General features: G+C 37.4%; 1 protein-coding gene across 3 annotated transcripts in view; it reads right to left on the minus strand.

Annotated features, from left to right (window-relative positions):
- The window catches only part of LOC135797753 (uncharacterized), a 57,126-nt gene that overhangs the window by 34,065 nt on the left and 10,634 nt on the right, over nucleotides 1–12,427 (minus strand). Inside the window, exon 2 of one of the 3 annotated variants that reach the window (XM_065310259.1) lies at nucleotides 10,177–10,229. The exons of 1 other annotated variant lie outside the window; for it this stretch is intronic. The gene's annotated coding sequence lies outside the window, so the exon portion shown is untranslated. Of the gene's footprint in view, nucleotides 1–4,597; nucleotides 4,739–10,176; nucleotides 10,230–12,427 lie in introns of those variants that run through there. One more of the 3 variants, XM_065310258.1, reaches the window with a different exon arrangement.

Here is a 12,427-nt window from a genome sequence, read left to right on the forward strand (position 1 = left end):
ATCGGCAAGTTTTGTTCGCGCCCGCACGTCATCTTGCACTGCTGCTCATTGTGCACGAGCTAATTTCGAAAATGTAAAATTCATCCGAGCGTTAAAAGCGTGCTGCATGCTGCATCGCATCGATTTATTATTATTTACGCTTCGTCAAAAACCCACGCGCTGAGAAGATGAAAACGAAAAATCAAAAATTATGAAAATTAAAGATAATTCACTTAGGTATACGTGCGTTATGGATGTTTAATGTACAATTTGATTACACATTTGGTGGTCGCGGTGGCTAATTTCTGTATTTGCCGCTGGCGAAATTCTGAGCTTGTTAGCAACGGTACGCTCAATTTAGATACCGCGGTTGTGTATTATTGTCACGTCACATTCCACCGCCACCCACCAAACAAGCGTGATGTATGTTGTCTACGATAACGAACCTGACACTCGCAACACATCGTTATTGCATCAGCAAAGCACAAAAGGCCACAATCAGGATTAGCGTTATTATTGGTAACGCGTGTGACGAAAATCGAGGAAATCGAGGGGTAAGGAACATGCAAACCTCAGAAAATTGAGTTGGAAGAACTTTTTTTTTTCTTCAACTTCAAGTTCTTTTTTTGTTGTGTGTCGTACGCAAAACCCAAATCGATCACAACCCAAGGTAGTCGACGGCGGCCTAAGGGAGAAAGCCAAACCAAAGCACGACATCCGTGCCATATTCGATTTGGTTTTTGTTGTGCGTCTAGATCGAATCACAACATTTGAGATGTTGAATACGTTAGCTTGGGTTTTCGCGCAAAAGCCAAAAGAAAAACACGCGCTGTGATTTTAGTTCGCGACTGCTTTTGACGTTTTAACATTTTCAATATATACACTCATAACTATAAAGTAAAATTAGCAAAGTTGCACTCTAATCAAACTTGAATGGAAGCCGGTCAACATTTGGGGGCTGTTAATTGTGATTTTAGTAACCAACACTAATTAACAACCCTGGTATAACAGCCATCTGTTAATAACATAGATAATTAACTATTATATAGTCTTGCAGCTAAAAGCAATGCAGAAAATCAATACTTATTTGATGCTCGCCGGGAGGAAAAATTATGTAATTTTGCACTTAAAGTTGTAAAAACTCCTCAACAATAAAACACATCATCTGCTTGAGTTCCATCATTATTCTCATGCCAGATTCGCTTCAATTATGAGCGTCTTTGTGTGTTCATCCAGACGGCCATTTATTCAGCTTTGAAGCACGTAAATTCGTTGTAACCTGCTTTTGTGCAGCAAACAAGAACAAGCTTTAGAATATTTTCAGGTTAGTCGTTCATTATTTCCGAAATAAAGCCGACGAATAAAACACAATAAAAATGCGTCAGCCGGGGCGGAGACAATGCAAGAGCACGCTGCTCGCTCTTTTAATATTTTGCGCGCCGGAAATATTATAATTACCTGATTTTAAATATCTATATATTATAATATTTATGTATAGCGTGCATTCTATTATATTCGGAAATTAATAATGAATTGCAATTACAGCGTTTCCAACATGAAAATCAGCGCCCGCAGCACGAAATGCTTTCCGAAGCAAAAATGAACGCCAAATGAATACAAAAAGGAAACGCGCCAATCAAGTCGAAATGAAGCGAAGCCTTCAACAATCGATTTTTAATTTCCGTAAAGAAATCAAATTTTTATAAATATTTTAAAACAAACAACGAAAAAAAAATTTATGCTGAAAAATGTAGTCTGCAGGCGAATATTTTCAGGATGAACGACCGAAATAAATGCCCCCCGCAAGAGATTTTTATATAAATTTGAGCCCCGGCTGCATAAGTTTTTCCGTCTGTGCGCCCGTCGCTTCCGCCGCATTGTTAGCGCCGTTAGCACGCCCCCATCGGCCCGACAATTCATTCTTTCGACTTCTGACACCGGACTGCGACCGTGGGGCAGCAGCCCATTCACGTCGGTGTAATATTCGACTGTAGTGCAAAACGGCCGAGCGCCACCCTCAGAGATTTTTATTACGTTTCTAAGCTGCTGGCGCTATGTGTGTGCTTTCATTTCAAAGCCAGCAGCATTACAATTTAATTTAAATTAAAAACTTAAAATCCCTAAGAGTTGAAAAAGTTTAGAGCAAAAAATAGTAGACACATTGAATGTAACTGATTACATCCCCTAGGAGTATTAGAAAGAAACCTGTATCCTTTTTCGTTTTTTGTTGGCATTCGAAGAGGAAGGTGAATCGAATTTCGGGAATCCCAGCGAGGATTTAGCAATTTCCTCGCACAAAACATCAATCTAATTCGCTACATCACGAAATAATAAATATTAATTAATATTATGTGCGTTATTTAAGTCTAATTCATTATAATTTGTCTGTATTATTATTTTACTAATAAGAATCTGCTGATTCTACGCCTGGTAGTGCCTAGAACCTGGCGTATGTTACTAGTGTAACATAAAACACAAATTATTCAAATCCCTTATATCAGTCCACTATTGTCAAGGTATTATATACAGTATTCATTAAAACATTCCTATCCGCATGACACATTCATAAATAATTCGTAATTCGCTTGTAAGCCGATTCGCACACAATATTAATCCACGATTAATCAAACGAGCGCATCATTCTCAATTTTCACGTTCCACGCACAAAATATGATCAAATAATTAGTCGCATAAATCACCTCAATAGATTTTTAATTAATTTAATAAAATTTCTATAAATCGCAATGAATATTGAGAAAATGCAGTTTGGTGAAGCAGTCGTAAAACCTCGTCAAAGAATTTTTTGCTTTCACCACTCGGTTTTAGTGGGGGGCGGCGGTGGGCGAGTGTCGGATTTAACACAAACCCGCAGATGGTCTGGTCTCCAGCGTGCACACTGGGGAGGGTGCTTACCGCTTTGAAAGGCACAGCCGGGTATCAAACGGCGACGAAATGGGATCCCGACTTTGGCCGTGCAAGATTACTGGGTCAACAGACCTCGAAACGTTCGCCGAGGACCTGGCGATAATCCACACAATTTAAAACTTTTCAGCGGAATTAATGTCCGCTCCATCTTCACTAACTTAAATAAATAAATCGAGAAAAACGAACGCACAGATTGATGACAAAGCTCTCTCAGCGAAATCAAAAAAAATAAAAAAGATTACAACAACAATGGTTAATAGTTAATTCCGTTTGATGTACTAATACCATTTGCCCCGCGGGGTGCGGGGTTAAAGTACAGACAGAGTTGTGAGAGGATACGCACCACAAAAAAGCTTGACACCACTCAACCGCGCACGGCGCGCGCCTCCACCATTGTTTAAATATTTAAACGCTCGTATATGTGCGCCACGCACTTGCGCTAGTAAATAAACCCGTACGGGAGGTGCACCGGGCGCGTTTACAACGCAGTTGTAAATTCCGATGCTTCTACGTCCGGTAATAATAGCGTTCAAATTTTAAAAGCTTCCCATCCGCAAGGAGCACCGCAGGAAGCATAAATTCACTTCATACGTTATCCGACCAACATATTATATTATTTACTTGCGTGGAAAATAAAAATTTTCACATTTTTACTCGAAAAATATTTCGAAAATCGTATTTAATTTAAAGTTAACGACATTTTCACGGAGCTTATAACTTGGCTAATGGTCTGTTTAACTCTGTGCAAAGTTTTAATAACTATTTCATGCACCGTATGCATTTTAATCTCATTTATTATGGATTTCAGCTCCATTATACACGATAGTGTATAAAATATACATTATACACGCTCCGGATACAATTTAATATTTTATAAATTCAATTCCGTGGAGTGTTGAGCTTGATTTAAACTCGACCGCAAATAAAAACCCACAGCACTCTCGTTGCTGTGTGTCCGGGGTGCGGTCGCAACAATAATTTATTACCGAATTTACACACGCGTGCATTTCATTCATTTATTCACCTGCGGCGCACCCTCGCCGTGTGCGGGTGGCACGGATATGAGTCATTTAATGCGCTGAATCACGCCGGCGGAGAAAAATAAAAGCAAAGCAAAAAATACGACGTCGCCGGCGGTGGTGGTGGAGGTGGTGGCCGATTGGAGACGGGCGACACTTTTGTTCGGAAACTATTTACTAGCCGGTAGCAGCCACCGGAGCGAAATCATCAAAAGATTTGACAGACGGTCATTAATCATACTTCTTAGGCCGCACGATCATCAGAGAAAGATTTCTACCGAGTGTTACTTAAAATAGATTATTATTGTTATTATTTGATGTTGAATAATGTTGGAAAGATGAGAGAATGAGTGATGAAAAATGCGTGCGCTATTTATTAAACAAGTCGTAATCGTTTAATGCGCGCTTAAATAAATGTGCGCCGAGTCACCTTCGTAATGCGTGCGAAATTGGAAAGGGCGAAGAAAGAGGCGATCATTAATCCATCCTGGAGGCACAATTTCTTTTCCCCGGGACACTGCTGTAATAATAAACGTGTGTTCCCCAAAGGATAAAAAAACATATATTGCTATAACTATAAAAACATTCGAAATTACGTAAAACCGGTTATGAAATAATTATTTAAACGAATATTACGCAGAAAGATTTTACATTTAAAAAAAAATTTGTTTTACCTTAAATCAGCTTGTTACGCAGGTAGAACCCTTTTTAAACCACTAAAATTTGATTATTTTACTTTATTCCACGTTCACAGGCACACGAAAAAGCCCCGGGAGGAATATTCACCCGCACACGTCAATGCGCACCGTTCTGCTCGGGCACTGTGCCGAAGGACGCACGCGAGGACTCGCAAAGGGTGGCGGCGCGTGCGCAATTCCACCGCCGCCGCATGCGCGCCCTCTAATCAGCCGCTGGAGAAAGGTGCATGCCGCTGGCATGCTGCCCCTCATTTTACCACAAGACGTGCGGTGTTATTCTCATCCTCAAACATCATCTCAAAACAAAAACTAATTTTTTTTTTATTTTGAAATTATTTTCATTAAATTTATTGATTTTTCTTCTAAGAAGCTTAAAATAATATTTACTAAGCTTATTTTCTGTTATAACAAAAGATTAATTTGAGCCACGTGCCACTTCAGGATATTCAAGCATCCTTAAAAGCTCTAACCTAATATTTAAGGTTATATATAGCTGTGTAATTATTGTTTGCGTTACATAACCTCGTAATGCGCAAATGAAGTCGACGATTGACTGGAAATAATAAAAGCATCCAGTCGCAAGAAAATAATGTCGGACGCGATTGCACTGCGGCAAATTGAAACGTCGGCAAACTGGGCGCCGCGATAATCGAATAGATTTGTAAGTCGTCGATGGCAATTAGTTTTACGATTGTCGTCATATCCGGCGCGCTCGAAATTACGGATTAAGTTCGTTTCGATTTTCGTCTCGCCGACGGCGCAAACAGCCGGAAACCGGAACGAAAATATAAGAGAACGTCTTCGTTATCGATTCGCGCGTTATGCAAACGCAAGTAATATAATAAAATTTAAGTTTTTTGATAAATTAATTCTATTTTTATATAAAATAGTCTTGAAAGCATCGCAGAAAAAAAAATTTATGTTCATCATGAGTTGTGCTAGTCATAAAATGAGGTCGCAGTTTTATGTTTTATCCTTTCGCTGCAATCCGGACTTGTACTAAGCACTCCAAGTTTATGCAAATGGATGCCATAAGACGGACGCTCCATGACTGCAAACGCAGACATTACTTAGTTGCAGCTTTCAAAGGACACCATAAATTATAATTTCGTAATGAAATCAATTTCACTTTAATAAAGTTTCCGTGAACAATCTTGACATGTTAAGCAAGTCTTAATCAGTTTATCTACGAGAGATTAATCCCTGGCAGAGATTCATCAATTTTCTTTATATTTTACTCGTATTTTTAGTGTGTTTAGAAGAAACAAAATTTAATGTATATGATATGATCCTCTAAGTGCACGAAAGTGCTGAGTGTGCACCAGATGCTTGCGCTCGACTTACTTGAAACAGTCGAAGGAAAAGTTTGCAAGGACCTTTCGGCGCGCGCGGATTTACCGAAAATCCCGCAGATGGTACGCAATTTAAAACGAGTACCGAAATCACAAGTTTGCTTCCAAGGCGAGCCTTGTTTGGAGGAGATTACTGGGTCAACCCTAGGCGCGCGGCAGCTGAGCGGCGATAATCCGCAACAATTCGAAACTTTTCGCTGGGAATTAATGCCGCCACAATCACCATCTTAGACGCGGCAGAATAATAATCATCGTAAAATAATAAATGTATAATTATCACTAAAACTATTATTATTTAAAGTGAATTATGTGAATTATGGGTAAATAACTTTATGATTCATTTTTTGGTTTTAATGGGAAAATAACAAGACATAAATTACGCCGGTAATGGTAGAGTATCAAGGTGTCATCTTCGTGAAAAATGCGAGGGTATTTATTAACAGCACGAAACAGTTTAATGCGTGCTTAAACGACAAATACGGCTGAAATTGAACGCGTCGAAAAGGAAACATCATTAATAATCTAGAATGTCTTCATCCGGATGCTTGCTGAATATATAATTGCATTATAAATACATGACAAGTAAATTTTATCCAAAAATAAACAAATTTTCATATTTTCACCTTTAAAACACCAATTTTCCACTGTTTTGAGGCACAAAAAGTGATATTTTAAACACGGAAGACCAAAATCGTCACTAAAGTACTTTAGTCATAGGTTTTAGTCACGGGAACGGGAAAAAAATAAAAATTGCATTTTTTACATTTAAAACGCCAGTTTCCACGGTTATGAGTGACAAAAGTGGTATTTTAAACACGGGCGACCAAAAAAGTACTTTAGTCACGGACTTTAGTCACGGGAACAAAGAAAAAATAAACAAATTTTGCTAATTTCACCTTTAAAACGCCAGTTTCCATGATTATGAGACACAAAAGTGGTATTTTAAACACGGACGACCAAAAAAGTATTTTAGTCACGGGTGTGAAAAATAACAAATAAATCAACCAAACTACGACAAAAAGTTAAAAAAACACCCCTAGCACATGCAATATTATAAATATCTTTAAAAATATATAACGAAAGCTTAAAAGCTTTATGTCCACAATGCAAATAAACTTTGTTTTGTTTTATTTTACAACGTGCATGTTGATAAAATAAAAAGAATGTTTTGTGTATTAAAATATTCAAAACTTGCGTACGCCAGGGAGACATTCAAAAAAGTTACCCCGCAAGAGGATTTATATCAGCTGTGGAATATTTCGCGTATTTTTTCGGCGTGTCATGCAGATGTATTTTTTCCGCGGCGCGTAGTAATCGATAAAGTTGTATCGCCCGGCGCCTCCACGGAATGCTCGCACAGTAAGATAATTCCGACTGGAACATGGGATCTAATCTGACATAAGTACGTTCGTAAATACGCAATAAAACAAACAAGCAAACAAATATTACTTTGGCATTATGTATTTACTCATGTCGGATTATATTGCTTTCTATTCTTACACCATTGTTTCAATCATCGACAGAAAAAAAAACTTTCTTTTTGAATTAAAGCACAACCGCATCAAAAAACAAGTTTACCTTCGCTAATTCAGTGTAAATATTTACACTAACTTCTGTAATTACTCATGTTTGTTAGCAAATTGCGCATTGTTTGAGTTTAATTAAAAAAATCCCGAAAAACTTTTCATTTTCTTATAAAATTTTGTTTTTTAATGGAAAAATGCTTTTAAAACGACAGAAAATAAATTTAATATAATATTATTGAGTAGAAAGTAAATAAAACGTATTAATATCAATATTATCCTTGGTGGTTTAGCGTAGATAAAGCAGCCGCAAGCAAATCTGTCAGTTTATGCTCTGTGCGCAATAAAAATCGCATTTGTTTGCCAGCTGTGCAGTTTGCTGCGCACACATCATACGTTCGACTGTTTGTGCATGCAGAACTAAACCGAACGCAGCTAAAATCCGGCACAGTTTACAATTTAACATAAAACTGCCATATTGCCACTGGCATTTAACCGGCATGCGCCCCGCATCAAAATAATTTTATTGATACAGAAAAAAGAATTAAAATTTTATTCATTCCATTGTTATTCTTGACTAAATCATAATATTAAATATTTGCGAGTGTTTTTTCATCGCAATAAAGCTTGTTGGAGTCATATTTGTAGTTTTTGTAAATTTACCGCCCCGCGATGCGGATGTAAAACCTGTTTGTAGTTCAATATTGATCTAACTCGGCACCACCCAGCCCAAAAACAAATAAGAATTATTTACTTTTAATTACTGCGCACGCAAACTGCAAGCGATAAACAAAAATATTCGCGTATATTATTTTTTAAGTTTTAATGATTCTATTGGAAATACTAAACGAACAAAATAAGTGAAAATACTTTTGTTGTTTGTTGATTTTTTTTCCTTTTTTCGTTTTTATTTTTCAAAGCTCTCGTAATGACTTCCTACGCTGTTACCTTTGCTTTGCCTTAGTACCAACTAAGTTTGTTGCTTTGTGGTTTGCCGGAGAGTTTCCGGCAAAGAATTTGCGGCGATATCAAATGACCGCAAAAAGACTCGTGGTTTTTTATTTCCTAGCCTTTTACGAGAAAGGTACGCTTAGCACTTGAACATCAACCTGAACATCATGTATTTTTTTTTGTTAGAAAAAAATTTAATTCTTAAAATTTGGAAATTTTGATTTTGGCGAGTTTTGTTTGACAAATTGTTGTGTTTGTTGGCAAAACAGTGAAACTGCAAAATGTCGCTGCGGTCGAGATATAAATTACGCCGGAGTGGCGCACTGTTACGTAATCACAAGTCCTTGAACTAGTTTTCTAGAGTGCTGCAGCCCGATACTACACAGATCCTGCGGTCTGTCCTCATTGTTTCCGCTACATTTAACGCAATCGAATTACACTTCATTTCGAATACGACAACATATCCACATGCAGCTAAACTGTATTTATTATGTAAATTGCATAAAAATGCCACGCATTTAGCAAACCCATGAGAAAATTAAATTTCTGCGTCTCCTACGTCTCGGAAGTAAATATATTACGCTCTAATTTCATTCGATAAATTATAACGAATTCGCATTAGTGCGGAGGCAGTGAGAAGAAACACGAGCCGTTGATATTCATTAGAATTCCGGATCTGCTTCGAGCATAAAATTAGATACAATGCGAAACAATTACGATCAAACAGAATGAGCAGCGCGCAGTCGAAAACAAACGACGTGCTGTAAAGTGTAAATGAAACGCAAATGAAGCGAATAAAGTGACCAGCAAATAACTCCACAAAATTGGCTCAAATTTTCATCAAAAAGCGAAGAGAAAAACACCGGGAAATGCAATCAAGCAATGATTTGTTGTCTATACACAGCGTGTATTGTCGTTGTCAAAGTTGTGGTCTCGCTTCGGATGGTCGACGGCCTTAAAAAGTTAAACGTCGAGCACGTTTCTTAATTCTATTAAACTTAGCTTAGCAGCCAGACGGGTTTTTCCCGAGTGGAGAGCAAATTGGCTGCGCAGAGATACGCGCAAAGTTTTGTTTTGTGTGTCCAATCCTTTTCACAAACTTTACTTCTGCACGTGACTAACATGACATAGAATTTTTTATCTATCAGACATATGTTATATAGAAAAATTACATTATGTGCAATGCGGTTTAATTCAATAGAAAATGAAAAATTATTTTTAATAAAAATTGAAATATCTCCGGAAATAATTGCATCACATGATTGAAAAATATATCAAAACAAAGATAAATTAATCACGCATCTTTAACATTTAAAAGATTTTAAAATTTTTTAATATTTTGGAAATAAATTAAAAAACAATTTTTTTCGTATTCAATTTTATCGCGGTTTTGTAAGAATATAATGCGTACTTCGTTTATTAATAAGACGCTAGCCGAATGCTTGCTTACGATGAGAATTTCATTACGCGCTAAATTTTAATTTGCGCCCCGAGCGCAACGTATGTATCTGACGTAGGAGAACACACATCGAAGAATGGTGAAGACATTCGACGTTAAACCCTCTGCTTATCCGCGCAGATTAAACGGCTTACGCTTTGCGCGTAGCAAAATTCAAGGTGTACGCCGGATTTCATCAAATGTTCATTTACCACCGGCACAAACTCAAAGCACAAAGCGCGCCACGCGCAAAATACAAATCTTACAAATTAATTAAGCAAAATTACTCACCAAATATTCACCGGATATGGACGTATGAACGTGTAAACGTGCGTATCAGAAATCTGCGGGTAAAAAAAGAGGATCCAGTTAAAAATCTCACACAATTTACACGTGGTTAACACAAGATGATGATAAAAAAGCGCGCGGCACGATTTTTACGTGCGAGGGCGATGAACACGCAGCTTAACGCGCGAAGCTTGCTCCGGCACTGCCACCAAGCAATTCGGAGAGCCTGGGGGTGCGTCTGGAACACCTACGTAATTATCCGCGCATGCGCAAATAAAATATTTCGTCTAATTAAAAGTTTAAATCTTGATTTCGCCAAAACAACGCGCAACTTGTATTTTTATTTTTAACTCGCTAAAGCTTTTAATTTACTGGATTATCAAGTTCTATCGCTAATTGGTTTTTGTAGTGAAATTAATTTGCCGAAAGCTAATAAAATAGTTTTATTAAATAGGTATGTGTGGGTAATATGTATACGCGAAGAGATTTTGCATCTCGGCGGAAAGTTTGAGTAGTTTCAAGTAGAATTAAGCGAGTTTTGGCTCGAGTGTTGACTCAATTAAAGGGGGTTGAAGTTTATTGCGTGTTTTTCCGCACGTGGGCGGCAAATTAATAACGTGTTATGTCAAGTAGGCTTTGCGAAGTTTTTGCATTGTTTTAGCGCTGAGCACTTTCAAAGCGCAACTTTCGCAATTAATAAATCAACTTATCAAACTAAAAATTTCATTTTCACGCATATAACAATTATCTATAAAATACTTCAGCATCAGTGATTAAAGTAGAGTTTTAGGCACGAGTGTTTAATGAATTGAGTGATTAACAACGTTTAGCCACGGGATACTTACAATATTTTACTTTCACTTTATTTCTACGTTGTGTTTTTGTATTTAAAGCAGGCGGAAGTTCCACCCCGTGACTAAAACCCGTGACTAAAGTACTTTATTCACGGCCGTGTTTAAAAAACCACTTTTTGTGCCTCAAAACCATAGAAAAACAAGTAGAAGTCAAAAAATATTTTTTTGAAGAAAATTTTTAAATTTTCCAGTGCACTTTGCAATAACATTACTTTTAATGTAATATCTCTTAATATTAAAACATACTCCGGCTTCATTAAACTTGCAGTCGAACACCTAATGGATTTCTATCACCCTGCCGCCTCCGACTCCAACTGCACGCGTACTCAAATAGTTAGTTATTTTAATGGCCGACACGTAGTTATGATTTGGCTGGTAGCGAATGCGATCGTAAATGTATACGTGCGTTGCGCATTTGCATAATTTATACGTCAACTGCGGAATTCGCATTTTGACGGCAACAATGCACTTTAAAACGGACAGATATATCAGCGCGCAACAACAATTCGCCCCAACGCCTCCTGAGAATTTACTAAACATTGTGCTAAATTACGACTGTGCGCACTGGCATCGCTCCAAACAATTATTTAAAGCGCAACATTTGAATCCGCTTGTGAAATAATAGATACTTCCTCAATAAGCTCAGAAGTGTTTGATGGTTGATGGTTGATCTCTGGTGCGGTGTAGCGAATCGGATCGATTACGTGGTTCCTTTGATGACAACCCTAGCTCTCGATTCACACAAATTAGTTACACGTACTGAAATTTCCACTAAAACCTATCTATGTAAACTAGTAATAGTAATTTGAACCGAAAATCAATATTCTTAGCGTGGTATTTATGTAATATACAAATAAATTGTTTTATTTCGCTTATAATGTGATTAAAATTCGCCGCAAAGTTGACAACGATGAAGCAAATTTAATGAACCTTAATGCCCGAAGATGGCTCCAACCTAAAATGTCGAAAAGATTCGTCGTAATTTAATTTACGTGCTTGTAGGCGCCATAATTAAGACGACGCAGCGGGGAAAATATAAAACGAAATTAAAATCTCGTCGTGCGGTGGTGGAGGCGCCTAATCGACTTGTAAAATTAACGATAATGCGCTGTTTTTATAAACATTTCCGCTCGCGGAGATAAAATCACCTTTAAAAAACAATAAATTCACGTTTTTATTTTTCACAAAATGAATATAAAATAAAATTAAATCGTGTTGAAATTGGCGTGCAGCCAGACAAACTGAAACTCGAGATGAGATATTTATACACTTTATAAATTCGCCCCCGAATCGATAGCGAGACCTGACCTAGATGATGAGGATGTGTCCGTCGAGCTATTTTAAATTGATGTGCAAAAAAAATCAACTATTTTTAAACCTGCGGTGATTTTGATTTTGAT

The sequence above is a fragment of the Atheta coriaria genome, unplaced genomic scaffold, assembly GCF_025399875.1.
Source record: "Atheta coriaria isolate IRGN ID8LTWV9N9 unplaced genomic scaffold, Caltech_Dcor_3.1 hic_scaffold_8_pilon, whole genome shotgun sequence".
Lineage (NCBI taxonomy): Eukaryota > Metazoa > Arthropoda > Insecta > Coleoptera > Staphylinidae > Dalotia > Dalotia coriaria.